Below are 26,470 nucleotides of genomic sequence, written 5' to 3'. Positions count from 1 at the left end.
CCCCTCCTGGACCACTGATGATGACTGGAGGCATAGGAGTCATATATGGTGAATACTGTGTGTCTGTAACCTTGATTCCACACAATGCAAAATCTAGCCAATGTTCTGTTATAAATGACCCCATGGGTCGATGTTAAGAAAATACAAACATCATATTCCATTTTTGGGGTTAGATGTATTAATAATAATAAATCAGTAATTGAGCCCTGAAAAAATGTAAAAAAAAGATGAAAAGAAGAAGGTGAAGCATTGTCCACCAGGATCATATGTGGTCAGGCAAGAACTATTATTAATAAAATAGAAAACATTCATGCCCTTTAAGCAATAAATGGATAAGTGTCTTCCCTTTTGCTGAAAGGATCATACAGACACTGATAAGTAAGGGTCAACATTATTGTTCTGGGTCAGTCTCAAGTTTAAGGTTTTCTTTTGTTAAGAGAAAAAAATACTACACTATGAAAAATTAATGAATGCTTCAATGAGTAAATGAAATGTGGATAACAAGGATCAATGGAGATAAGGTCTAAAAATTTTTATCATCTTTTCTGCCCTGTACTCATTAGAATGGGAGCACTTAAGCTGGTTGAAGGATTCTTCTATGGTCCTGAGAGCTCTGGTTGCATTCACATGTTAGGACTGTGGAAACCATGTGAGTAATGGACAAATTTTGGCCTTAGCTTCAATGTTTTATTTAAGGCTATTGACTGTATTATTGCAAGTTGTGAAATATAATCAATGAAATCCAAATAGCCCAGTGTAAAATATGGCATTAATATGAAGTATTATATTGATTCATTCATAAAATGAAAAATGAGAGTTATTAATGAAGGATGTTGACACGAGAATGATTCTAAATATATATTTGAGATTTCTAAGCTCTTTGGTGGTTCCGATGAATAACCATTTTAAAAATTTTAATTACTGAATTATGAATTCACCAATAAATAGTGTGGAAAGGAATGAAGAAAAAGAGATGACTACTGGCAGTAGTGAGTCATATACGATGAGTGTGTGTCTGGAACTCTGAGGCCCAATAACATTAATCTAGTACATTTTCATTATTGGAAGGTATTCTATAGACAGATGTCAGGAATATACTGAGATCTTGATTTGATCCTTATGTGCATGCATTTTCATCTATTATTATAATTGGATAAATGAGAGAGTCTATAAATAAGTATATAAATCAGTAAAGAGGAATGCATGAAGCATTGGCCATTATATAAATATGTGAATGGTATATGAGTGTTAACTGTTTTCTAAGGGAATAGAAGTCTTACATAATGTTCATAATCTGGTCAAGGGTCAAACTTGTTCATTTTCTTAAGAGAAATGAATATTCACACCAAATTAATCATTGCCTAAGGACTGATTAAATGAAAGGTAAAAGCAATCAATGATCAGTGGAGAGAATGTCTCAACCATTTTTGTCATCTGTTCTTCCCTCTTCTCCTCAGAAGCGACACAGTGGACCTGATTTAAGGACCTTTCCTTGATCGACAGCCTTAGGATAGGATCTGTGTTTTAGGATCCCAGAGATCTATGTGAGTAATAAGCAAATTCTTTCATTGGTTTGGATGTTTTGTTAAGGGTCTTCATTGTATTAACAAAAAGAATTAAAAATATTCTAGAAAGTCCAGTGTGTCCTTGTAACAAATATGTGATTAATAGAATCACAATGATTAAAGCATTTATGAAAAGTTGTATAATTAATAACAAAGGTACATTGACTTGAGAATGACTCAAGATACATATCAGGAATAACAAGGACTTCTTGGTGTTTTGTGAATCATATTGTTTTAAAATTGTAATTAGTGAATTAATGAGTTAACCAATAAATGATATAGAATGAATGAAGAGAAAGTCATCTTTTCTGGATCGATGATGATAAATGCCAGCGTATGAGTCATCAATGACGAATAATATGTGTCTGGAACGCTGAGGTCCAATACGAAAGAAATGTGGTCTTTCTCTTCATGTGTTTTCATTGGTTATGCTAATTGAGCCAATGAAAGCATCGGTCAACAAATCTGCCGATCCATGGTGTGAAAGTCTCAATCTCAGTCATCACCTTCTCCATTTGATACTTTTCAGAATAGAAGCTCAAGGTGAGTTCAGCCTCCATTTTGATCAAGATTCTCCTTTTCAGGTTGCTATGGGACAGAGACCCAGGTGAGCTATAGCCAGGGTTCCTGTCTTGGTTTGGGGAGTTGGTTTAAGTGTTTTCATTGTATTCTTTGAAAGTAGTAAATATAATCAAAAAGTTAACTATGGTCCAATGATAAATATCATATGAGACCTTATGTTGATTAATTGATAATATATAACATTCATATTTATTAATGAATGGTATAATCTGTGTTGGTATTAGAGACAAGTTAGGGATATCCAATGGCTAGTTCTTTGGTTTTTGTTACTCAAATATTTATTTTATGATTATAAGTGAAGTAATCATTTAATTGATACAAATATATAAATAAATGAACTAAACATGGGCCCAAATGAATCCATGATGATTAACACATGACCATGGATGATGAAAAATAAGGGCCTGGAACGCTGAGGCCCAACACAGTCCATACTCTTTTTCCTTGTTCATTTCATCCTATGCATAGATGTTAAGAAGTTCAAGTGCTTAGACCGAGTTTAAAAATTAGTAATACAGCAATGAGAGCACCATTAAAGATATGTAGATAATAGATGAAGAAGAACAGTAAATTATTGTCTAATTAGGAACATATATAATGAGGCAAGAAATATTAATAAGAATTGCCAACATTGATGTCCATTATGAAATGGATGGCTCAAGGGTATCACCTCTCTGGCCAAGTATCAGATAGACTTGAACTATTCAGAGTTTATTTTATTGTTCTGAGTCAATCTCAAGTTTGAAGTTCTTTCTGTTAAGAGAAAACAATGTCTACATTATAAAAAAGTTATAAATTCCTAAATGACTGGGTAAATGAGATGTAGAATGCAAGAGTCAATGGCGATACATTTGTTTTTTGTTCTCATTGATTGTACTTCATATTGTTCAAAATGAAAACATTTGCGCTGATGAAGCGTTATTCCATGGTGATGCACCTTAATGATTGCATCTCTGTGTTAGAAGCACTGAGACCAATGTGAGTAATAGTCAAATTTCTTGTCTTGGTTTCAGTGGGTTTTTTTTCCTCTGTGTGTATATACAGTGTACTATTTGAAAGTTCCATATAGGAAGACAGAGGGACAATGCAGCTCAGTGATACAGAAGTTTATGAAACATTAATTGATTAATGCATCGATGAGTAACAGCATATAATTTAAAAAGAGGTACATTGCTGTGAGAATGATCTATTTATAGATAGCAACATCATGACTCTTCTTGGGATTTGTGAATAATAGGGTTTTTAAATTATTATGAGTGACTTACTGAATTAGTCAATAAACAAATAGAAATGAACGAAGAAAAGAGACTCAGTCATGGGCCAATGATGATAATCGTGATGGAAAGAATCCTGAATGATGAAAACCTGGTTGAAACTGAGGTCCAACCTAGATCATAAATAGCTCCTTCCCTGTTTGAAATTATTTCTATAGAGAGGTGTCAGGAATATAAAGAAATCATATTCTTATATTGATTACATAGACTTAGATTTGTTGTTATTAATGGATCTGTGATGGAACCATTAAGCAAGTATAAATAAACATATAAGGAAAAGTAGGGTGAAACATTGTCCAAATTGGAACTTGATGACAAAAGTTACTGTTAACAAACATTGAAAACACTGATGCCCATTAAATAAATGGCTGAGGGTCACCTGTTTGACCCAGTTTGGATAGAAATGCATATGTAAGAGTCAGTTTAATTGTTCTGCCTCAGACTAAAAGATTGAGCTTTCCCTTTTAACAAAATAGAAAGTATTGAAAGAAAAAATAATAACTACCTAAATACTGAGTAAATGAAATTTGGAAAATAAGGATCAATGGCAATTAGGTCTGAATATTTTTATTGTCTCTTGTGTTCTGTACTTCTCAGAATGAAGGCAATAGACATGATTTAAGCATCTTTCATGGGCATGAGCTCTGTGCTTCCCTCTGAATAATAGGAGGATGGAGATTAATGTAATAGTCGAAGTTCTTTTCTCAGTTTGTTTTTTTATTAAAGTAATTCAGTGTATGATTAAGAAATGTGGACTATAAGTAAAGAAGGCGGCTGCATCTCAGTGTTGAGTATTGGTCTAAGAATCATTATATTGATTACTGAATATACAGAAAACTGAGAGTGTTAATGAGAGATGTATAAAAGTAAGAATATTCTATATACATCGAAACTCTTCTTGTTTTTCTAATTTTACTGATAAGATTATTAGTGACTTTGTGATTTACACAATGAAGAGATAGAAATATATTTAGAAAAAAAGGGACAATATTGGATCCATGATGACTACTGGTGGCGTATGAGTCGTGTACAATGAATACGTGTCTGGAGCTCTGAGGTCCGATGCAAATGGATTCTAGTCCATTTTCCTGTTTGCAGTGACCTTATAGGCAGTGGTTAGGAATACACAAAGATGTTTGTTTTGGTTATTATGACCAGGCATTTTTTTCTATTTTTATAACTGAATCAATGAAATAGTGAATATACAGATGTGTAAAATAAAAAAAATGATGAATGTGAAGACTTTTCCAATTATAAAAATATGTGGTTAGGCAAAAATTACTATTGTATATTAATACATTAATATTTTTTGAGGGACTTTCCTGGCGGCCCAGTGGTTAAGAATTCGCCTTCCAATGCATTGGGTGCGGTTTCGATCCCTGGTCGGGGAGCTAAGATCCCACATGCCTCGTGGCCAAAAAAAACAAAACATAGAACAGAAGCGATATTGGAACAAATTCAATAAAGACGTTAAAAATAGTCCACATCAAAAATACAACCCCATAATTCTTTAAAAAAATTATTGAAAAGACTTACAACCATTGGGAAAGAAGTGGTATATCACCTCTTTGGCTAGGGGTGTTATAGAAAGTGACAGGTATTGGTTACTGACTGAGTCAGTTACAACTTTGACATTTGATTTATTAAGGGAAAAAGAAACAAATATTACCAAAATTTAGTCAATGCCTCAATTACTGTGCAAATGAATAGTGTGATATCTGGATCAATGGAGAGCGTATCTCCATATTTTTATCACCTTGTCTGCTTGTTATTCTTCAGGATGGATGTTCCTGCTATTTCAGCTTCTGCTGTGCTCACTTGTCACACCACCTCTGTGTCAGGAAGGAAACTAAGGTGAACAACGGGCAAGGTCGTTGTCTTGGACTGGTGGTGCGTTTGAGGGCACTCATGGTGTTATTAAATAGTATTAAATTAATCAAAGACTTACTCATAGTTCAATGATAAATATAAGAAATATTCTTTTGAATAATTGATAATGGATAGGATTGAGGTTGAAAATTGGAAGAGATGGACCCTTAGTGGGAAATGATTCTGTAAACTGAGATTAGGGGTATTGAAGAGTCTTATTCTTGGAATATTTAGTGAACCATGTATTATTTTTATTATTACCAATTAATTAGTGATTTAATCAATACAAATATAGAAGTGATGGAAGAAAAGAGACTCAGTGATGGACCGATGATGCTGGTCGTGACGGGAAGAGTCCTGAACGATGAAAACATGTCTGAAACTCTGAGGTCCAGCCCAGACCATAAGTAGTCTCTTCCTTCTGGTGAAATTGTCTCTATAGAGAGATGACAGGAATATAAATAGATCATATCTTTGTATGGACTTCACAGACTTAGATTTGTTATTATTAATGGATCTGTGTTAGAACCTTTAAGCAAATATAAATAAACGTAAGGAAAAATAGAGTGAAGCATTGTCCAAATATGAATGTGTTTTGTTTGGCAAAAGAGATACTGTTAACAAACATTGAAAACACTGCTGCCCATTAAATAAATGGGTGAAGGTCACCTCTTGGACCAAAGTTAGATAGAAATGCATCAGTAAAGACAGTTTAATTGTTCTGCCTCAGACTACAGATTGAGTTTTTTTTCTTTTAACAAGATAAGAGAGAAAGAAAAACTAATAATACCTAACTACTGAGTAAATGAAATGCAGAAAACAAGGATCAGTGGCGATTAGGTCTCAATATTTTTATCATCTTCTGTGTTCTGTACTCCTCAGAATGAAGGCAGTAGAGATGATTTAGCATCTTCCATGGACAGGAGCTCTGGTTGCCTCTGTATAATAGGAGGATGGAGATTAATGTGAGTAACAGTTGAAATTCTCTGTTTTTTTTATTAAAGTAATTTACTGTATTATTAAGAAATGTGGAATATAAGTAAAGGCAGCTATATCTCAGTGTTGAGTATTGATATACAAACTATTATATTGATTAATGCACATATGGAAAACAATGTATTAAAGAGAGGTATATATTTAGGTACAAATTATTCTATATACATCCAGGCTTTTCTTGTTTCTTTTTTTTTGAGTTGTACTGCTAAAATTATTAGTGAATTTTTAATTTAATCAATAAAAAATAGAAACATATGTAGGAAAATAGGAACAATATTGGATCAATGATGATTTGCGGTCATCATTATGAGTGGCATATGGTGAGTATACCAATATATTCTGGAACTCTGGAACTCTGAGGAACTCTGAGGTCCAATATTAAATTAATCGAGTCCATTCTCAACTCGAGAAGGCATCCTATAAACAGATGTCAAGAGTAAAGGAGGGGCTTATTTGTGGTCTTTGTGTTCATGGATATTCATTCTATTATTGTAATTGGAAAATGTGAGAATCTGTAAATAAATATATAATTAAAAATAAAGATGAATGGAGTAAAACAAGTTCCAATTACTGAAATATGTGCTGAGCCAAGAAATACTATTAATACACTACGGACACCATGAATTTCAATTAAAAATGAATGATACCTGACTGTTACTACTTAGGGTAAGGGTGAGGGGGCCAAGAGAAGTGATGGAATCTTCATTGTGTAGTGCAGTGTCAATAAAAATTGTTCGTGTTCATAAGATTTCACATATCTGCTCCATTAGGGATAGCTTACATAACGATGTGAATGTGGAAGCAGGGATAAGTGGAGAGTGTCTCCACCATTTTTATCTTCTGCTTTGTTTTATACTCCTCAGAGTGGACGCATTGGACCAGAAATGAGGATTCTTCCTCGAGTGCCAGCCTAGGATGGCATCTTTGTTATAGGAGCCCGGACACCCATGTGAGCATCATCTACTTCCTAGTCTGGGGGTGGGTGGATTCTCTAAAAGTAATGACTGTGCTAACAAAATGAGTGAAAGGAAATTAAAGGAAGGCATCTTTATCCCACTGATAAACAAGGAACTGTGGTGAAGCAAAAACCCGATAATAAATATGAGAGAGATATGATGACGTGAGAGTGGTTCTAGAGACAAGTGAGTGATAGCGAGGCCTCGCTGGGTTTTGCAAACACAAGAGTGTCAAAATTGGCATTAGTGAATTAACGCATGAATCAATCAACCATATAGAATGAAGAGAAGGTCATCTTTTCTGGATCGATGATGATAAATGCCAGCGTAGGAGTCATCAATGACGAATAATACGTGTCTGGAACGCTGAGGTCCAATACACAAGAAATGTGGCCTTTCTCTTCATGCGTTTTCATTGGTTATGCTAATTGATTCAGTGAAAGCATCAATCAACAAATCTGCTGATCCATGGTGTGAAAGTCTCAATCTCAGTCATCACCTTCTCCGTTTGGTACTTTTCAGAATAGAAGCTCAAGTTGAGTTCAGCCTCCATTATGATCAAGTTCAGCCTCCTTCTTTTCAGGTTGCTGTGGGACAGAGACCCGGGTGGGGTCTTGTCTTGGTTTGGGGAACTGGTTCAAGTGTTTTCATTGTATTCTCAAACGTGATAGATGTCATCAAAAGGTTAACTATGGCCCAATGATAAATATGATATGAAACCTTATGTTGATTTATTGATAATATATAACATCGATATTTATTAATGAAAGGTATAATCTATTTTGGTATTAATTCGAGACAAGTCGGGGTATTCGAGTGTCTTGTTCTTTGGTTTTTGTTAATCATGTATTTATTTTATTATTATCAATGAATAAGGATTTAATTGATACAAATATATAAATGAATGAACTGAAACTAGGTCTCAAATGAACCAGTGATGATTAGCAGATGAGTCATGGATGACAAATGAAAAAGGTCTGGATCCTTGAGGCCCAAGACATTTCATACTCTGTTTCTTTATTTCATCCTATGGACAGATGTAATAAGTGTTTAAAGTTCAAGTTCTAAGATTGACTTTTAAAATTATTAATACATTAGTGAGAGTACCTTTAAAGATACAGATAATAGATGAAGAAGAACAGATATATTATTGTCTAATCGTGAAAATAAATGGTGAGGAAAGAGATAGTAAGAGAAATTTCCAACACTGGTGCCCATTATGAAATCAGTGGATGAAAGATGTTACCTCTGTGGCTAAGGTTCAGATAGACTTGAAGTATGGGAAGTCGATTTTGTTTTTCTGAGTCAGCGTCAAGTATGAGGTTTTTCTTTCTTTCAAGAGAAAACAATGTCTACATTAGAAAAAGCTATACATTCCTAAAGGTCTGGGTAAACGAGACGTAGAATGCAAGAGTCAATGACGATAATTTTTCTTTCCTTTATTTTTCTCATCGACTGTACTTCATATTGTTCAAAATGGACACATTTGCGCTGATGAAGCATTATTCTGTGGTGATGCACCTTATGATTGCATCTCTGGGTTAGAAGTACAGAAACCAATGTGAGTAATAGTCAAATTTCTTGTCACAGTTTTGCTGATTTCTGTTTGTTTGTTTGTTTTGGTTTGTGTGTATTCATTGTATTGTTTGAATATTCCATATAGAATAACAGAAGGCCAAGTGTAGCTCAGAGATAACTATTGAATTTTATGACACATTAATTGATTACTGCGTTAGTGAAAAACAGAATCTAATTTAAAAAAAGAGATACGTTGATGAGAGAATATGATCTATGTACACAATAGGGCTATCATGACTCTTTTAAGGTTTTGTGAATAATAGGGTTTTTTTTAGTTATTATGAGTGCATTACTGAATTAGTCAATGAACAGAATTGAACAAAGAAAAGAGACTCAGTCATGGACCAATGATGATGATCGTTTCGGGAAGAGTCCTAAACGATGAAAACATGTCTGGAACTCTGAGGTCCAATGCGACAGAAGTAGTATATTTCCTCTGATGAAAACTTTTTCTGTTGAGAGGTTTCAGGAATATAAATAGATCATATTCTTGTATTCATGTGTTAAAGTAAGAATAATTCTTTATACATCAAGGCTCTCTTTGTTTTTTTTTTAAATTGCACTGATTAAAATTATTAGTGAATTTGTGAGTTACACAATAAAGAAATAGAAATGTATGTAGAAAAAGACGGACAATATTGGTCTGAGGATGACTGTCCGTGGCATATGGGTTGCGTACGATGAATATGTGTCTGTAGCTCTGACGTCTGATGCAAATGGAGTCTTGTCCATTGTCCTGTTTGAAGTGACCTTATAGGCAGTGGTTAGGAATATACAAAGATCTTTGTTTTGGTTATTATTACCATGCATTTTTTCTATTTTTATAATTGAATCAATGAAATAGTCAATATACAAATGTGTAAAATAAAAAAATGATGAAAGTGAAGCCTTTTTCAAGTATAAAAGTATGTGGTTAGGCAAAAGTTACTATCATATAGTAATACATTAATAAATATTGAAAAGACTGATAAACATTGAGAAAGATGTGGTATAATGGTGTTACCTCTTTGGGTGATATAGAAAGTGACAGGTATGGTTACTGACTGAGTCAGTTACAACTTTGACATTTGATTTATTAAGGGAAAAAGAAACACATATTACCATAATTTAGTCAATGCCTCAATTACTGTGCACATGGATAGTGTGATATCTGGATCAATGGAGAGCATATCTCAGTATTTTTATCACCTTGTCTGCTTGTTATTCTTCAGGATGGATGTTCCTGCTATTTCAGCTTCTGCTGTGCTCACTTGTCACCCCACCCCTGTGTCAGGAAGGAAACTAAGGTGAACAACAGGCAAGGTCGTTGTCTTGGACTGGTGGTGCGTTTGAGGGCACTCATGGTGTTATTAAATAGTATTAAATTAATCAAAGACTTACTCATAGTTCAATGATAAATAGAAATATTCTTTTGAATAATTGATAATGGATAGGATTGAGGTCGAATATTGGAAGAGATAGACCCTCAATGGGAAATGATCGGTAAACTGAGGTTAGGGGTATTGACGGGTCTTATTCTTGGGGTTATTACCAATTAATGATTTAATCAATACAAATATAGAAGTGATGGAAGAAAAGAGACTCAGTGATGGACCGATGATGCTGGTCGTGACGGGAAGAGTCCTGAACGATGAAAACATGTCTGAAACTCTGAGGTCCAGCCCAGACCATAAGTAGTCTCTTCCTTCTGGTGAAATTGTCTCTATAGAGAGATGACAGGAATATAAATAGATCATATCTTTGTATGGACTTCACAGACTTAGATTTGTTATTATTAATGGATCTGTGTTAGAACCTTTAAGCAAATATAAATAAACGTAAGGAAAAATAGAGTGAAGCATTGTCCAAATATGAATGTGTTTTGTTTGGCAAAAGAGATACTGTTAACAAACATTGAAAACACTGCTGCCCATTAAATAAATGGGTGAAGGTCACCTCTTGGACCAAAGTTAGATAGAAATGCATCAGTAAAGACAGTTTAATTGTTCTGCCTAAGACTGTAGATTGAGCTTTCTCTTTTAACAAGATAAAAAGTATATAGAGAAAGAAAAAGTAACAAATACCTAAATACTGAGTAAATGAAATGCAGAAAACAAGGATCAGTGGCGATTAGGTCTCAATATTTTTATCATCTTCTGTGTTCTGTACTCCTCAGAATGAAGGCAGTAGAGATGATTTAGCATCTTCCATGGACAGGAGCTCTGGCCGCCTCTGTATAATAGGAGGATGGAGATTAATGTGAGTAACAGTTGAAGTTCTCTGTGTTTTTATTAAAGTAATTTACTGTATTATTAAGAAATGTGGAATATAAGTAAAGAAGGCAGCCACATCTCAGTGCTGAGTATGGATATATGAACCATTATATTGATTAATGTATATATGGAAAACAATGTATTATTGAGGAAGATACGTTACAGTAACAATACTTCTGTGTACACCAAGGCTCTTGTTTTAATTTTTGAATTGTACTGCTGAAATTATTAGTGGATTTTTGATTTAAGCAATAAAGATATACCAATGTATGTAGAAAAACAGGACCGATATTGGATCGATGATGATTTCTGGTCATCATCAATATGAGTCATATACGATGAGTACATGTCTGGAACTCTGAGGTCCAATATTGAATTCAGCTAGTCCATTTTCAACTTGAGAAGGCATCCTATAGACAGGTGTCAGGAAGAGCATCTCATTGTATTATCATCTCCTCTGCTTTATATTCCTCAGAACGGATGCACTGGAGCTGATTGAAGCATCTTGCGTGGTCACGAGCTCTCTGGTTTCATCTGTGCTGTAGGAGTATGGAGACCATGTGAGTAGTAGTCAATGTTGTAGTTTGAGTGGTTTGTTTAAGGTTATTCACATATTATTCAAAATATGACATGGAATCAAAGAAGGAAAAATGCCATGTTAGTACCAGAGTGACATGAAATGTTATGTTGATTAATCTATAAATGTATCCTTGAGGTCAGTTTTTGAAACGGAGTTAGTCTCTGGAAAAGATTTTAGAGATAGATATTGACAATATTTTAGTTTATTTTTAATTTATGTGTATTTCGCAATGAATTTATCAATAAACAGATGTTTATGAGAATGAAAAGAAAGAGGGCTTTCATGGGCCAGTGGTGATGAATGGTAGCAGATGAGTCTGGATAAATGAGTAATATATGTCTAGATACTGAGCTCCAACAAAATACCTAGTGTATTTCTTGTATTTCATGTTAAGATATACCCAGTATACATATTTGGTTCATAGATTTAGCTTTATTATTATTAATGGATTAATTATAGAACCATTAAATAAATATACATAACACGTAAAGAAAAAAGGGTGAACTTTGTCTAACTATAAACATGTGGCGAGACAAGAAATACTATTAATAAAATTGAAAACGCTGAAACTCAGTCAGTAATAAATGGACCAAGAGCATCGCTTTGACTAAGGATCATATCAATACAGATAATCAAGAGTCCATTATATTGTTGTGGGTTTGTCTCAAGTTTGCTGTTGTTCATTTTGTTAAGATAAAAATATCTCCAGTGTGAATAATTTATAAATACCTAAATGCATGAGTAAATGAAATGTGGGTATCAAGAATCCATGGGGGTTATACTTAAACGTTTTTTTTTATCATCGACTGCTTTGTACTTTGCAGAATGGAAGCATTTGAGCCGATTTAAGCAGTGTACTGTGATGGTGACCTCTGTGATTGCATCTCTGTGTTAGAAGAACAGACACCAACGTGAGTAATAGTCAAAAGTATGGATTTCAGTGATTCCATCCAGGGTATTTAGTGTATTATTGAAAAGTACCATATATGATAAGAATGGCCAACTGTAGCCCAGTGATAAATACTGAATTAATATGTCACATAAAAACAAAGGATATAAACAAAGAGATATACTGATGTGAAAATAATTCTATTATATATACAGAATAGGGATTTCAGGGCTTTTCTGGCTTTTTGCAAATAATTGGGTTTAAAAATTATTATTAGTGAATTAATGAATTAGTCAATAAACACTGTAGAAATGAATGAAGAAAATATCTACAACATTGGATCCGTGATGACTGTTCGGTGCGTTATGAGTCATGTACAATGAATACGTGTCTGGAACTCTGAGGTCCAATGCAAATGGATTCTGGCCCATTGCCCCTATTGCAGGCGATCCTATAGACACATGTCAGGAGTATACAAGGATCTTGTTTTATGTTCGTTCATTTTCTTTTTATTTTTATAATTGGATCAATCAAATAATAAATAGATACATAAAGATGAAGGTGGTGGAACTTTCTCCAATTATAGAAATATGTAGTTAGGCAAGAAATACTATCAACATATGTTAAAAACAAATGTATGTTAGGAAACATATGGTACAAGGGGGGTATTCTTTGACTAAGGATGATATAGTTATTGATAAGTCAAATTTTCATGTTCTCTGTCATTGTCAAGATCGATATTGTTCTTTTACTTAGGAGAAAATAAAATACAAATTATCCTAATTCACTACCTACCTAAATGACTGACTAAATGAAGGGTGGAATTCAAGGACTAATGAAAATGATATCTTAACGTCTTTTTTAATCTTCTACTTTGTCTTGTACTCCTTAGAATTGTTGCAATGGGCTGACTTAAGTGTTCCACCGATGTCACGAATCCTGTGGGTGCATCTGTGTGTTAAGAGCTTGGAGAGCAAAGTGAGTAATAGTCAGAATTATTTTCTTGGTTTTGTGGTTTTGTTTTTTATAAGATTTTCACTGCATTCTTAAAACCTGTGAGGGACATCCCTGGTGGTCCAGTGGTTAAGACTTCGCCCTCTGTTGCAGGGGGTGCGGGTTAGATCCCTGGTCAGGGAGCTGAGATCCCACATGCTGCGGGGCCAAAAAACCAAAACATAAAACAGAAACAATAGTGTAACAAATTCAATAAGGACTTTTAAAATGGTCCACATCAAAAAATCTTTTAGGGCTTCCCTGGTGGCGCAGTGGTTGAGAATCCGCCTGCCGATGCAGGAGACACGGGTTCGTGCCCTGGTCCGGGAAGATCCCACATGCCTCGGAGCAACTAAGCCCGTGAGCCATGGCCACTGGGCCTGCGCGTCCGGAGCCTGTGCTCCGCAGCGGGGGAGGCCACAACAGTGAGAGGCCCGCGTACCGCAAAAAAAAAAAAAAAAAAAAAAAAAAAATCTTTTAAAAAAATGTGAAATATAATTGATGGTTGTCGACCATGGCTAAACAGTAAAAGTAGGGTTAATATGAAGCATTAATGAATCTATATAGGATTCATATTAATGAATCTATATAGGAAACTTTGAGGTCAATTAATGACAGTTTCTCTGGGAAGTAATTCTATAGACAAATGAAAGAGCCAAGGTCCTTGTTTGTTTAATTTTTTATTTTTTATTTTTTTTGTGGTATGCGGGCCTCTCACTGTTGTGGCCTCTCCCGTTACGGAGCACAGGCTCCGGAAGCGGCCACGGCTCACGGGCCCAGCCGCTCCGCGGCACGTGGGATCCTCCCGGACCGGGGCACGAACCCGCGTCCCCTGCATCGGCAGGCGGCCTCTCAACCACTGCGCCACCAGGGAAGCCCCTCCTTGTTTGTTTTAAGTTTTTGTGACCGTGAAGCATTTATTTTATTATTATTAGTGAATTGATGAATTAATCAATAAAAAGTGTTGACGTGAATGAAGGTAATGAGGACCAAATCTGGATAAACAATGATGACTTGTGGTCTGAGTCTTTGATGAGGAACACTACGGGTCTGGAGTTCTGAGGCCCGACACAAAAGAAATCTAATATTCTCCCCTCTTTTGAAGTGATCCTGTAGGGAGATGCCAGGCATATATGAGGATCATGTTCTTAGTCTTAGTGTACAGAAATACCTAAAAGTATTATTATTAAGAAATCAATGGCAGGATAAATAAATAAATAGGTAAGTAAATAAATATGAAGAGCGGAAACACTGTTCATTGTTAAAAAGTATTATGAAGAAATCTGATGATGTAAATTGGGATGGAAAGTAAAATGATCAAGTGTATATGTCTTTGAGTGAGAATAACAGTGATAATTGTCATTTACTGATTCAGTTACAACTTTGATTTCTTAAGAGCAAAATAAATAAATCTTGCCGTAAATTAATAAATGGTTAAATGACTATGCAGATGAGTTGTGGAAACTTTGAATCAGTGGAGAGAAAGTCTCAACATTTTTATCGTCTTGTCTGCTTAGTCCTCTTCAGAACAGATGCTGGAGATGACTTCAGCTCCTGTTGTCATCAAGATTGTCTGCTGCTTCCTTGTGTGGAAAGAGACCAAGGTGAGTAATGGTCCACACTGTTGTCTTGGATTGGGTCATCTGTTTAAGGGTATTTACAATATTATTAAAAAGTGTTAAATTCATTAAAAAATTCCTAATGATAAATAGCGTATGAAACATTATGTTTCAATAATGTGCAGGATTGAGGTTTATTAATGAAAAAGTTATAGTCTGTGTGGAAAATGATTCTGTAAACCAGTGTTAGGAATCTTGTCCTAGAGTTTTTATGAACCATGTATTATTTTTATTCTTATCAATGAATTCATAAGTTAATCAGGAGAAACATACAAATGAAGAGGAACAGACCAAATTATGGACCAGTGACAATGTCTGATGGCATAGGAGTCATGGACGATGAAAAAATTTGTGTCTGAAACTCTGAGGTCCAACACAGAAAAAAATGAACCTGTTCCTCTGTTGAAATTGTTTCTATAAAGAGATGTGAGACATATACAAAGATCCTATTCTTGTATTCATTTCATAACTTAGATTTGTTACTATTATGGAATTACTATAGAATCATTAGACAAATATAAATACATACATTAAAAACAATAGACAAATATAAATACATACATTAAAAACAATAGGGTGGGGCTTCCCTGGTGGCGCAGTGGTTGAGAATCCGCCTGCCGATGCAGGAGACACGGGTTCGTGCCCTGGTCCGGGAAGATCCCACATGCCGCGGAGCAACTAAGCCCGTGAGCCATGGCCGCTAGGCCTGCGCGTCCGGAGCCTGTGCTCCGCAACGGGAGAGGCCACAACAGTGAGAGGCCTGCATACCACAAAAAAAAAAAAACAAAAAAAAACACAATAGGGTGAAGCATTGTCCAATTATGAATGTATGTTGCATGGCAAAAGATATTATTAATAAAATTGAAAACATTAATACCTATTCAGAAATGGTGATTAAGTCTCATTTTTTTAGTTGTCTGCTCTGTGTTGTACTTCTCAGTACAGATGCACTCGAGCTGCTTTCAGCATCTTCCGCCCTCATGAGCTCTACGGTTGCCTGTATATACTAGGAAGACAGAGATCAATGTGAATAATACTGAGGTTACCCTCTTGGTTTCAGTGTTTTTTTTTAAAGTTATTCATTTAAAAGTGCAAAATAGATTTAGAGAATGCAACTCTATCTCAGTGATAAATATGGGATAAAGTTATCATATCGATGTATATATGAAAAGCTGAGGAAAATTAGTGAGAGATATATTGCTGTGAGAATAATTCCATATACAGATTAGGGACACAAAACGTATTCTTGAGTTTTTGTGAATCATAACATTTAAAAATGATTATTAATGAGGTAATGATTTAATCAACAAACCTATAGAAATTAATGAAACAAAGGAGGGGCAGTATTGGATCAGTGATGACCACTGATGGCGTATGAGTCATATATGATGAATGTGTGTCTGGAATGTGGTCCAACCTGAAAAAAATCTAGTTCCTTATCTCTGTTTGAATTGACCCTTTAAACTAATGGCAGGAATGTGTGAGGAAAAATAATATAATTTGGAGTGGACAATAAACGTACCGTGTGTATTTTGGCAAGTGTGTTTTGTCTTTGACAAAAGGATGATAACAGAACCTTGTAAGTAACAGTCAGTTATTGTTGAGTCAGTTTCCAGTTTGGCAATTTGATTTATTAAGAAGAAATATATTAACCTATTTTAATAAATACCTCAACAACTATGTAAATGAATGGTATAATCTATAGATCAATGGATAGAATGTCTTATTTTTTGTATCATCTGCTCCTCTTTTTGCTCCTCAGAATGGACCCACTTGAGCTTATTTAAAGATTCTTACAAAGTCACAAGCTGTATGATTGCATCTTTGTATTAGGAGCGTGGAGAACAGCATAATAGTCAAAGTTCTTGACTTGGTTTGAGTGGTTTTCTTAAAACAACTATTCACTGTATTATTAAAAAGTATTGAATATAATCAAAGAAAGCCAACCATACTGATGCTTAATATCAGATTAATATGAAGCATTACATTGATTAATCCATAAATGGAACATTGAGTTCAGTTAATTGAAAGAGATGATTGAAACGAATGAGTCTATAGGTGGATGTTATGAGATATTCAAGCATCTTATTCTTGTTTTCTTTTGTGATTTACATGTATTTCCTTATTAGTGAATTAGTAAACAAATATTGGTGGCATAAAGAGAAAGTTGGCCAATCATGGTCTAATGATGATGACCAGTGTATGAGTCATATACAATGAATTCTCTGTGTCCAGAAGTCCGAGAATCAACACAAAGGGACCCTATCTATTCATCATATTTTAAGTGACTATAGATAGATTTCAGGATTATACAGTGATCTTTTTCGTGGTCTTTGTGCTCATGAATTTAAAAAATACAATTATAAAAGAATCAATGGCAGAATAAGTTAACAAATGTATAAATGAATAAAGATGAAGAGGGGTGAAGCATTGTTAATTAAGAAAATATTTAGTCAGCAAAATGAATATTAATATATACTGGAATAGATAATAAAATGGACCAAATATATTATGTCTTGAACTAAATAAGCATGATATTGACAGTGATAAGTAGTAGCCAGTTATTGCCCTGAGTCAGTTGCATGTTTGATATTTACTGTATTGAAAGAAAAATAAAAATTACCTTGAATTAATAAACACTTAAATGACTATGTACATGGAGGATGGAAATTGTGGATAAATGGACAGAAGAGAATGTGTCAACTTTCTTTTTATCATTATGTCTGCTTGGTACTCTTCAGAATGGATGCACCGAGCTGATCTTAGGTTCTGTCGTGATCAAGATTATGTTGCCTCTGTGTCAGGAAAGAGAACAGATGAGTAGTGGTAGTCAGAGATCTTATTTTGGTTTCAGTCATTTGTTTGAGTATTCCTGGCATTATGAAAAAGTACTAAATATAATGAAAAATTATCCATAATAGATAATAATAGATGTCATAGGAACCATCGTGTTGACTAATCAATGTTGAAGTCACTTAATGAAACAATATAGTGTATATGGGAAAAGATTCTGTAGACAGACTTCAGGAATATGTAAGGATCTTGTTCATGTGTTTTCTTAAATAATTTGATTTTTGTTAAAATCCATGAATGAATTATTTAATTGATACCAATGTAAAACAAATGAAGAAAACGAGGGTCTAATGTGGACCGTTAATGATGTCTGGGGCATGTGAGTCACAGATGATGAGTAGTATGTGTGTGGAACTCGGGGTCAACCTGAGATCTAGTCTATTGCCTGTGTTTGAGATGATCCTATAGACAGATATCAGCAATATATAAATATCATGTTCTTATTTAGATTCATAGATTTAGATTTGCTATTACTAATGAATCAATGATAGAACCATTAAACAAATATAAATAAATAGATAAAGAAGAGGTGGGTGAAGCATTTTTCAACATGAACATATGTGGTGAGACAAAAAATATTGCTCATAAAAGTTTTCGTGTTAATATTAAAAAGTTCTTCCCTAAGAAATAAATAAATGATTCAAGAATGTTACCTCTTTGGTTTAGGATCATCTGGACCCTGTTTTGTAAGAATCAGTTTTTTTAATCTGGATCAGTTCCAAGTTGAAGGTTAGTCTTTTTTGTTAAGGAAAAATGTATATTTATGCAAAATTAATAAATACCTCAATGAGTAACTGAAATGCAGAAATCAAGGATCAATGGAGATAAGGTCTGAGTTTTTTTGGTTTCTTTGTCCTGCTTTGTACTCTTCAGAATGAATGCACTTGAGCTGACTTAAGCATCTTCCCTTGTCAGGAGCTTTCTGGTTACATCTGTGTTAGGACCATGAAGACCATGTGAGTAATAGTCAAAGTTCTTGTCTTGGTTTGGTTGGTTTGTTTAAGAGGATTCAAAATATTATTAAAAAGTGTGAAAAATAATAAAAGATGGGCAACTCTAGACTAGCAATAAATATGAGATTGAGATGATGCATTGTATTGTTTATTGAATATCTGTAAAACTGAGGATATAGTGAAAGATATATATTGATGTGAGAATTATTCTGTGTACAGATTATGTAGGTAAAAACTCTTCTTGGGTTTTTGTGGATCATATGCTTTAAAATGACTATTAGTGAATTAGTGATTTGATCAATAAACACATAGAAATGAACGAAGAAAAAGAAGGGCAATACGGGCTCGATGGTGACCACTGGTGGCGTATGAGTCGTGCGTGATGCATACATGTCTGGAACTCTGAGGTCCAAGTGGAAAGAATTACCATAAACTAATGAATATTAAATGACTGAGTCCATGAAAGGTGGAACGCAAACAGTCAATGCATAGAATGTCTCAAACTTTACTTTTTGTTCTTTTTTGTACTCCTCAGAATGGTCACTCCCGCACTGATTTTAGCATCCTACTGTGGACTCAGACTCAGTTGTCTTAGGAACATGGAGAGCAGTGTGAGTAATAGTCAAAGTTCTTGTCTTGCTTTGGGTGGTTTATGGTGGTCAATGAAGTATTAAGAAATAGGAAGGGCTTCCCTGGTGGCGCAGTGGTTGAGAGTCCGCCTGCCGATGCCGGGGACGCGGGTTCGTGCCCCGGTCCGGGAAGATCCCACACGCCACAGAGCGGCTGGGCCCGTGAGCCGTGGCCACTGAGCCTACGCGTCCGGAGCCTGTGCTCCGCAACGGGAGAGGCCACAGCAGTGAGAGTCCCGCGTACCGCAAAAAAAAACAAAAACAAGAAACAGGAAATATAATCAAAGAAGGGCAACCATAGTCCAATAATAAACATGGAAACATGTCGAGGCATCCATGTATGAAACACTGAGGTCAATTCAAGAAACAGATCTGGTGTCTAGGAAATGATTTTATAGATCTACATTAGGGATATCAAGGTTCTTATTTTGGGTTTTTTCTGATCCATGTATATTTCTTTATTTGTAAGTCATAACTTAATAAATAAAATCCATAGGCAAAGTATAAATGAAGAAAAAGATTCCGTGCTTGGACCTTTGCTAACGACTGGTGGTGTCTGAGTCAAGGATGTTGAATAATATGTGTCGGGACATCCGAGCTCCACCACAAGAAGAAATCTAGTCTATGTCTGTATTGGAAATGATCTTATAGGCAGTTGTTTCGAATACTCAGTTATCCTGTTTTTGCACTTTTGTGGGTCAAGGGTAATGATTATATTAGTATAAGTGAATTAATGCATGGAGGTTTAAAAAATAGGAATAAGTGAATAAAAACATGGCCAATCCTGGACCAACTATCGCAGACGTGCTGAAACAAGTATCAGTACTAATTTATTTTTGAGGAGCTGGGATTCATGTTCCTTATCTCTCAGAATGCAGCACATGCAGACAGATGCATGAATTGTCCATGTTCTCATTCTGGGGTGTCTTTGGTTTACTGGTTGTTTGTTTTATTACTAATTCCGAAACATGTTTATACAATTAAAGATTAAGCGCTGTTTAAATTAAAGAAGGCCAGGGATAAAAGTTTGTCAGGCAGCATGAGCTATTGTGCTCACTGAATTCCATTGCAGAGTCACACAGTCTGTTATCAGCTTGGCAATGAGCAGCGAACGGCGCATGTATTACTATTATTCATGCGATTGCATTGAGCGTGTGCAATTTTTTCATTACAGTGAATAAATGAATAAGTTAATAACAGTCACTAGCTCAAAGGGACAAAGTGTGGGCCAGCAATGAGCGTGTCTTGAAATAATTAATGATTTAACCAGTTCCATTCAGTTGATGTCCCTCTTAGGGCAGAAATTCTGTCTCTTGCTAGTTTGGGTAAGAAGAACATTGACATATACAGTGGCATTGCTGTTCAGGATTTTGGAGGTTTTAAATGTTGTTCCATTTCTTTAAAAAGAATGAATAGTTTCCGAATTAATTTATGAATAAATAAATAAATAAAGTAGGATTGAGTATTGTTCATTGGTATGAAATTACCTTGAAACAAGGGCTGAGATGAATCTAATTCTGAGCAAGTAAGGCTCAGAGATTCAGGTGGTTGTATGTATGTGTGGAGCATTGGGACGGATGCCTCACAGATGCTCTTGTCCTTGATTCAGGTACTGGATTCAAAGGTATCCCTTTTTTTTAATGTAAACTTTATCCTTGAATTAATTAAATTAAAAGAGGGGTTACTTTTTTGCCAATTGTAGCAAGTAACATGGCCCAAAGTTTTAAGGTTAATCTCAACCTTCTCACCCTGCATCCATTAGCGTATTAGAGCAAAGTCAAAATCTAGACTGTTTCATTCTTTTTAACATTTGCTTTCTACTCCCCAGAATGGCTTCTCATGGTTAAACGTCATGGCTGGGGAGTCTCTGGGTAAGAAGCCTATAGGCCTGTATACGTGGTACACAAAGTTCTCATCCTTGGGTGGGTAGTTTGCTCATGGGTGTTCGCTGTATTACAAAAAATGGATAAATGCCTACATATGTACACGAAATTTTAAAAGACCAGAGATGAAAATGAATTACACATCAAGGATTAGGATGTAACCAGTCAGTACAACTGTTGAACTATATATTTTTAAATATTATCCTAGAACACTGAGGTTCATTAATAAACAAACAAATCAGAGGTGTCACCTGTTTGGGATGAAAGTCATTTAGACAGAGAATAGTCATAGTCAATGTTCTTGGTCTAGATCAGTGGTGAGTTCTAGTTTATTTCATTAAGAGAAACAGAAATAAATAATGGAATGAATTAATACCTAAATAGCAAGTCAATCAAGTGGAAAACATGAATCAGTGGAGAGAATTTTGCATATTTGCCTTTTTGGGGAAAAAGATATTCTGTCATATTTTATTTAACATTTTTAAAGTTATAAAAGAATCCATATTAATTTCCTCCCCCCCCCCCCTTTTTGTGCTATTTGCTTTGTGCTTCACAGAATGGACATGAGCTGATAATGGTTTTGTAAAATGATCAAGACGTTCATGGCTCAAAGTGAGTAATGGTCAAGTTCTTGTCTTTGTTGGCATAACTTATTTAGGATATTTAGTGTATGATTTAAAAGTGTGGAATACGTTTGATGGCTGTTCCTCTCACTACTTTACATCTTGGGTACTGGGATTTTAGTCCATCATATAGCAGGCCGGTCTGTTTTCACTCAGAGCACCATGTGGATGCACTGTCTATCCGATAGTGACTCCTGATTTTTGCAGACCGAACAACTGAAACTGAGTTATGTGTAATGAGGTAGATAGACCTGGAGTCTGTCATACAGAGTGAAGTAAGTCAGAAGGAGAAAAACAAATACCGTATGCTAACACATACATATGGAATCTAAGAAAAAAAAATGTCATGAAGAGCCTAGGGGTAGGATGGGAATAAAACACAGACCTACTAGAGAATGGACTTGAGGATGTGGGGAGGGGGAAGGGTAAGCTGTGACGAAGTGAGAGAGTGGCAGGGACATACACACACTACCAAACATACAACAGATAGCTAGTGGGAAGCAGCTGCATGGTACAGGGGATCAGCTCGGTGGTTTGTGACCACCTAGAGGGGTGGGATAGGGAGGGTGGGAGGGAGACGCAAGAGGGAGGGGATATGGGGACATAGGTATGCGTATAGCTGATTCACTTTGTTGTAAAGCAGAAACTAACACACCATTGTAAAACAGTTATACTCCAATAAAGATGTTTAAAAAAAGTTAAAAATAAATAAATAAATAAATGAAAACAAAACAACAAAGAAAGAGTATGGAATATAATCAAAGAAGGCCACATAAGGAGCAATGATAAGATTGTGTCGTAAACCAAGGTTCGTGAAGAATCTGATTCAGCACAACAGACATCTTTAAAAAAATGAAGTTCTACAAACGTATGGACACCAAGGGGGGGTAAGAGGGTGTGTGGGATGAATTGGGAGATTGGGATTGACATGTATACACTAATATGTATAAAATAGATAACTCATGAGAACCTGCTGTATAGCACAGGGAATTCTACCTCACTTCGCTGTATGGTAGAAACTAACACAACATTGTAAAAGAACTATACCCCAATTAAAAAAAAAAAAATGAAGTTCTGACTTCTTAGCTCTGAGGGTAAGGGACCTAGAGTCTCTTGTCTGCAACACCCATAGTTCTTCTTATATTGGGTGGTTCATTTACAGGTGCTTATTATGTTACTAAAATGAATAACTGAATACATTAATTAATAAGATGGAGGTCCATTCATGAACCAGAGATAAGAGTGTGGCATAAATCACTGTTTACAATTAATTGTTGTCTTGGTTACCTCATGTTCACTAAATTAAAACCCAAATCCAGGCCTTTTCATTTGTTAGCATCTTACATTCCACAGGATGGATGGACTATAACTAATTAAATTATTCTCCAGTCATGAAGATCTTTGCCTAATCCCTCTGGGGAAGGAGCATATCATGCCATGTAAGTAATAAAGTTCTTGGTTTGGGTGGTTAGCTCATGGGTTTCCGTTGTATCATTAAAAAAGATTAAATGTAATTAAAATTAAATGCCGTGCATAGACCTACGGTGACAATGTGTTATGAGCCAAAGTTTATGATTAATGCAATTTAGCACAAATGAAGTACAAGAAAAAAACCTTCACTTTTCCCATTCATTTCAAAACTGAAATGTCCCATTTTATGTTTTGTCCCATTGATTATTTAAACATCCCTCTCTTGATGAAGATCTAGGCTGTTACTCATTTAGGAAGTCAGTACCCTAGTTGTTGAGTAGGACAACAGTTTCACGGTTGTTCATTGTAACATCTAAAAATTGTTCAAATTAAATGCAGAAGGGCCACACCTGGACCAATGATGTGAATGGAATGCATCTGAATAAAAATTATGATCAATCATTTTTTTGAACCACTGAGGTCCATGGCAAAACGAGAACTAGTGTATGACGTTTTTGGGAATGATCTCAGGAAAGTTGGAGAATCTAGTTCATAGATATTGGTTTTATACTGTTAGTGAATAAGTGAATGGATCAATAAACAAATACATTCAAAAGAAAAGAAAGAGGTCAGAACACGGACCGATTTTTAGGATGTGTTATAAAATAAGGAATATAATTACTTCAGTTCTGAAATATGTTGGCCCAATGAGAAAACATATACATAAAGCTGTTACCACTTTGTGTAGGAAGCAGCTAGAAAGGGGTATTTAATAATCAATGTTCTGCTTTTAGTCTGCAGTGGGTTCCTAGATGTTTGATTCATGAAGGAAACAAAATTAGGATTAAACAAATGGTTAACTAAATGAAAGAGTGCAAAATATGAACCAATGATCAGTGTATGTTATTCTTTTTTCTATCTGCTTTGTTCCCCAGAATGGCCACACCTTCGTTGTTTTAGTCATTAGTTAATGACGAAGATCTTGACTGTTACCTATGTGGCCAAGGAGAGTATAGATCAGGGTAAGTAAGAGATTAAGTTTTTATTCTTGGTTTGGTCATTTTGTTTATGGGTGATGACTATATTCTTTAGAAAGAATAGATGGCCTCATGTAATTATAGAACAAATCAAAGAAGATTATGCAGGGACCAATGATAAGACTTTGTCTGACAAGGATCGTGGTTAATTCATTTTGCAAAACCAAGAAAAAAACAAGATTTCTGTTAAAAAATAGATTTAGACTGCTACCTCTTAGAGTAAGAAGAGCACAGATGAATTCTAGGCTTAGTCAAAGATCTTGTTCCTGGGTTGGGTGTGTTTTCCTTGGGTAATAAATAATTGAACAAATTAAAGATAAATATGTTAGTAAAATCACAATGGCCACTCATGACCAATGATGTGATTATTCATGAAACAAGGATTTGTTTCACTCAAGTCAGCTATTTTACCACTCTGTTTAAGGAGTATATAGGGAGACGTAATAGTCAAAGTTTACCCTCTTGTTTGGAAGTGGATTCTTTGCTGTTGACTTTACTTTTGAAAATGAGTACCTGACTAAATTAATAAATAAGAGAAAATCCATATATAAAGAAAATTAAAATGACCAAGAGTATTTCAGAGATAAAGTTTTATGAAACAAGAATTATGAGTGGCCCAATTTTGCTTCTCTGAGATCCATTTAACCAAAATGATTTAATCTGTTACCTCTGTTTATAAGGAGGACATAGATATTAAAATATTTGTTGTTTCTTGGTTGTATTTTAGTGGGTTCTTGGGTGTTACTATTATCATTATTATTATTATTGTTTAGTAAATCAATCTATGAAGAAGTAAACTAGAAGAGGGCCAGTGATGGAAATGTGTTTTGGAACAAGGATTATGTTTATTACAGTTCTGCACCACTGACATTTATAAAAATAAAACACTTTAAAAAATATTTGTTTTAATAGTATGTAGTGTGCAGTTCATGTTGTACTGAACTAATTTGGATATTTTTGCATGCTGCTTACCTGGATTTTTTTTTTTTTTACCCTATCTCAGGAACAAATACTAATGACCTGATTGGAGGTGATGGCAGGAGGTCCCTGTACCCCATATTTTAAAATTTTCTGGCACTTGGTATCTGAGAGAGTGCAAAAATAAATGACACTAAGGTATTAATTTCAGCTCAGCAAGTATTGATCCAGATCTGTGTCAGGCTCTGTATTGGTCATGGCATTCATATCTCAATCTGACCTAGTTCCAGCAATCAAGGAGCTCTTTGGGATTAGGTGGAGACCTGCTGATAAGTATAATAATTCAGTATAAATAGGGCAAGTCGATGGGCTTTCCAGAAGCACAGATGGCAGGACTTCAGCTCAGTCTCAAGTATCAGATGCTTTATAAAAGAGAGGATGCCTATGCCAATGACCACCTCCCTGGGCTGTAAGGTCCAGGGCGATAGGACTCACACTCCTCCTACCCACTGCACAAAGAGCACATGTAATATAATACATTTGTTGGATGAGTCATTGAATCAAAGGTGAATGAAATAATGATGAATGAAGCAGTGAGTGAGTGAATGAATGAGTCTTTTTAAAAATAAATTTATTTTATTTTATTTATTTTATTTTTGGCTGCGTCGGGTCTTTGTTGCTGCGTGCCTGGCTTTCTCTAGTTGCGGCGAGCGGGGGCTGCTCTTCGTTGCGGTGCGTGGGCTTCTCACTGCGGTGGCTTCTCTTGTTGTGGAGCACGGGTTCTAGGCACGCGGGCTTCAGTAGTTGTGGCATGCGGGCCCAGTAGTTGTGGCTCGCGGGGTCTAGAGCGCAGGCTCAGTAGTTGTGGCACATAGGCTTAGTTGCCCCACGGCATGTGGGATCTTCCTGGACCAGAGCCTGAACCCATGTCCCCTGCATTGGCAGATGGATTCAAAACCACTGTGCCACCAGGGAAGCCCCTGAATGAGTCTTTGAGTAAACAAAGGAATG

General features: G+C 35.4%; 3 long non-coding RNA genes, 19 other non-coding genes and 3 pseudogenes across 26 annotated transcripts; all 25 read left to right on the top strand.

Annotated features, from left to right (window-relative positions):
- The first annotated feature begins 7 nt into the window (after positions 1-7).
- Positions 8-81, top strand: LOC131754134 (small nucleolar RNA SNORD113/SNORD114 family). Its single transcript, XR_009335173.1, has one exon. It is a non-coding gene; the product is annotated as a small nucleolar RNA SNORD113/SNORD114 family (small nucleolar RNA).
- Positions 82-567: 486 nt separating this feature from the next.
- Positions 568-8,804, top strand: LOC136793906 (uncharacterized). Of its 2 annotated transcripts, XR_010839985.1 has the most exons (8): positions 568-649; positions 1,458-1,544; positions 2,095-2,172; positions 4,019-4,104; positions 5,201-5,311; positions 6,173-6,255; positions 7,150-7,235; positions 8,743-8,804. It is a non-coding gene; the product is annotated as an uncharacterized lncRNA (long non-coding RNA). The 2 variants fall into 2 exon arrangements; XR_010839984.1 differs by lacking the exon at positions 8,743-8,804 and having other exon boundaries at positions 7,150-8,030.
- On the top strand, positions 964-1,034 carry LOC131754161 (small nucleolar RNA SNORD113/SNORD114 family; annotated as a pseudogene).
- On the top strand, positions 1,875-1,949 carry LOC131754110 (small nucleolar RNA SNORD113/SNORD114 family). The gene has a single exon (XR_009335151.1). It is a non-coding gene; the product is annotated as a small nucleolar RNA SNORD113/SNORD114 family (small nucleolar RNA).
- On the top strand, positions 4,413-4,484 carry LOC131754104 (small nucleolar RNA SNORD113/SNORD114 family). The gene has a single exon (XR_009335147.1). It is a non-coding gene; the product is annotated as a small nucleolar RNA SNORD113/SNORD114 family (small nucleolar RNA).
- On the top strand, positions 5,614-5,685 carry LOC131754146 (small nucleolar RNA SNORD113/SNORD114 family). Its single transcript, XR_009335182.1, has one exon. It is a non-coding gene; the product is annotated as a small nucleolar RNA SNORD113/SNORD114 family (small nucleolar RNA).
- LOC131754155 (small nucleolar RNA SNORD113/SNORD114 family) lies at positions 6,564-6,662 on the top strand (annotated as a pseudogene).
- Positions 7,545-7,619, top strand: LOC131754119 (small nucleolar RNA SNORD113/SNORD114 family). The gene has a single exon (XR_009335159.1). It is a non-coding gene; the product is annotated as a small nucleolar RNA SNORD113/SNORD114 family (small nucleolar RNA).
- A 356-nt stretch (positions 8,805-9,160) lies between the features above and the next one.
- On the top strand, positions 9,161-9,232 carry LOC131754132 (small nucleolar RNA SNORD113/SNORD114 family). Its single transcript, XR_009335171.1, has one exon. It is a non-coding gene; the product is annotated as a small nucleolar RNA SNORD113/SNORD114 family (small nucleolar RNA).
- A 227-nt stretch (positions 9,233-9,459) lies between these two features.
- On the top strand, positions 9,460-9,531 carry LOC131754158 (small nucleolar RNA SNORD113/SNORD114 family). Its single transcript, XR_009335192.1, has one exon. It is a non-coding gene; the product is annotated as a small nucleolar RNA SNORD113/SNORD114 family (small nucleolar RNA).
- An 878-nt stretch (positions 9,532-10,409) lies between these two features.
- Positions 10,410-10,481, top strand: LOC131754145 (small nucleolar RNA SNORD113/SNORD114 family). The gene has a single exon (XR_009335181.1). It is a non-coding gene; the product is annotated as a small nucleolar RNA SNORD113/SNORD114 family (small nucleolar RNA).
- A 494-nt stretch (positions 10,482-10,975) lies between these two features.
- LOC136793907 (uncharacterized) lies at positions 10,976-16,347 on the top strand. Of its 4 annotated transcripts, XR_010839987.1 has the most exons (6): positions 10,976-11,058; positions 11,548-11,632; positions 12,477-12,563; positions 13,434-13,519; positions 15,052-15,138; positions 15,408-15,677. It is a non-coding gene; the product is annotated as an uncharacterized lncRNA (long non-coding RNA). The 4 variants fall into 4 exon arrangements; XR_010839988.1 differs by lacking the exons at positions 10,976-11,058; positions 15,408-15,677 and adding an exon at positions 16,099-16,347 and having other exon boundaries at positions 11,448-11,632; XR_010839989.1 differs by lacking the exons at positions 10,976-11,058; positions 15,408-15,677 and adding an exon at positions 16,094-16,347 and having other exon boundaries at positions 11,448-11,632.
- On the top strand, positions 11,365-11,441 carry LOC131754122 (small nucleolar RNA SNORD113/SNORD114 family). Its single transcript, XR_009335162.1, has one exon. It is a non-coding gene; the product is annotated as a small nucleolar RNA SNORD113/SNORD114 family (small nucleolar RNA).
- LOC131754160 (small nucleolar RNA SNORD113/SNORD114 family) lies at positions 11,936-12,009 on the top strand. Its single transcript, XR_009335194.1, has one exon. It is a non-coding gene; the product is annotated as a small nucleolar RNA SNORD113/SNORD114 family (small nucleolar RNA).
- LOC131754121 (small nucleolar RNA SNORD113/SNORD114 family) lies at positions 12,879-12,951 on the top strand. Its single transcript, XR_009335161.1, has one exon. It is a non-coding gene; the product is annotated as a small nucleolar RNA SNORD113/SNORD114 family (small nucleolar RNA).
- Positions 14,531-14,603, top strand: LOC131754164 (small nucleolar RNA SNORD113/SNORD114 family). Its single transcript, XR_009335197.1, has one exon. It is a non-coding gene; the product is annotated as a small nucleolar RNA SNORD113/SNORD114 family (small nucleolar RNA).
- On the top strand, positions 15,452-15,527 carry LOC131754124 (small nucleolar RNA SNORD113/SNORD114 family). The gene has a single exon (XR_009335163.1). It is a non-coding gene; the product is annotated as a small nucleolar RNA SNORD113/SNORD114 family (small nucleolar RNA).
- A 153-nt stretch (positions 16,348-16,500) lies between the features above and the next one.
- On the top strand, positions 16,501-16,569 carry LOC131754115 (small nucleolar RNA SNORD113/SNORD114 family; annotated as a pseudogene).
- Positions 16,570-17,331: 762 nt separating this feature from the next.
- LOC131754152 (small nucleolar RNA SNORD113/SNORD114 family) lies at positions 17,332-17,403 on the top strand. Its single transcript, XR_009335187.1, has one exon. It is a non-coding gene; the product is annotated as a small nucleolar RNA SNORD113/SNORD114 family (small nucleolar RNA).
- An 896-nt stretch (positions 17,404-18,299) lies between these two features.
- LOC131754148 (small nucleolar RNA SNORD113/SNORD114 family) lies at positions 18,300-18,372 on the top strand. The gene has a single exon (XR_009335184.1). It is a non-coding gene; the product is annotated as a small nucleolar RNA SNORD113/SNORD114 family (small nucleolar RNA).
- A 508-nt stretch (positions 18,373-18,880) lies between these two features.
- On the top strand, positions 18,881-22,336 carry LOC136793905 (uncharacterized). The gene is made up of 4 exons (XR_010839983.1): positions 18,881-18,962; positions 19,495-19,570; positions 21,417-21,459; positions 22,028-22,336. It is a non-coding gene; the product is annotated as an uncharacterized lncRNA (long non-coding RNA).
- Positions 19,301-19,372, top strand: LOC131754118 (small nucleolar RNA SNORD113/SNORD114 family). Its single transcript, XR_009335158.1, has one exon. It is a non-coding gene; the product is annotated as a small nucleolar RNA SNORD113/SNORD114 family (small nucleolar RNA).
- LOC131754133 (small nucleolar RNA SNORD113/SNORD114 family) lies at positions 20,118-20,192 on the top strand. The gene has a single exon (XR_009335172.1). It is a non-coding gene; the product is annotated as a small nucleolar RNA SNORD113/SNORD114 family (small nucleolar RNA).
- On the top strand, positions 22,167-22,312 carry LOC131754187 (small nucleolar RNA SNORA79). The gene has a single exon (XR_009335220.1). It is a non-coding gene; the product is annotated as a small nucleolar RNA SNORA79 (small nucleolar RNA).
- A 1,579-nt stretch (positions 22,337-23,915) lies between the features above and the next one.
- Positions 23,916-23,990, top strand: LOC131754166 (small nucleolar RNA SNORD113/SNORD114 family). Its single transcript, XR_009335199.1, has one exon. It is a non-coding gene; the product is annotated as a small nucleolar RNA SNORD113/SNORD114 family (small nucleolar RNA).
- Positions 23,991-26,470: the final 2,480 nt, after the last annotated feature.

The sequence above is a fragment of the Kogia breviceps genome, chromosome 3, assembly GCF_026419965.1.
Source record: "Kogia breviceps isolate mKogBre1 chromosome 3, mKogBre1 haplotype 1, whole genome shotgun sequence".
Taxonomy (NCBI): Eukaryota; Metazoa; Chordata; class Mammalia; order Artiodactyla; family Physeteridae; genus Kogia; species Kogia breviceps.
The sequence above is the reverse complement of the archived record's forward strand: the minus strand, read 5'-3'. Positions and strand labels throughout refer to the sequence as shown.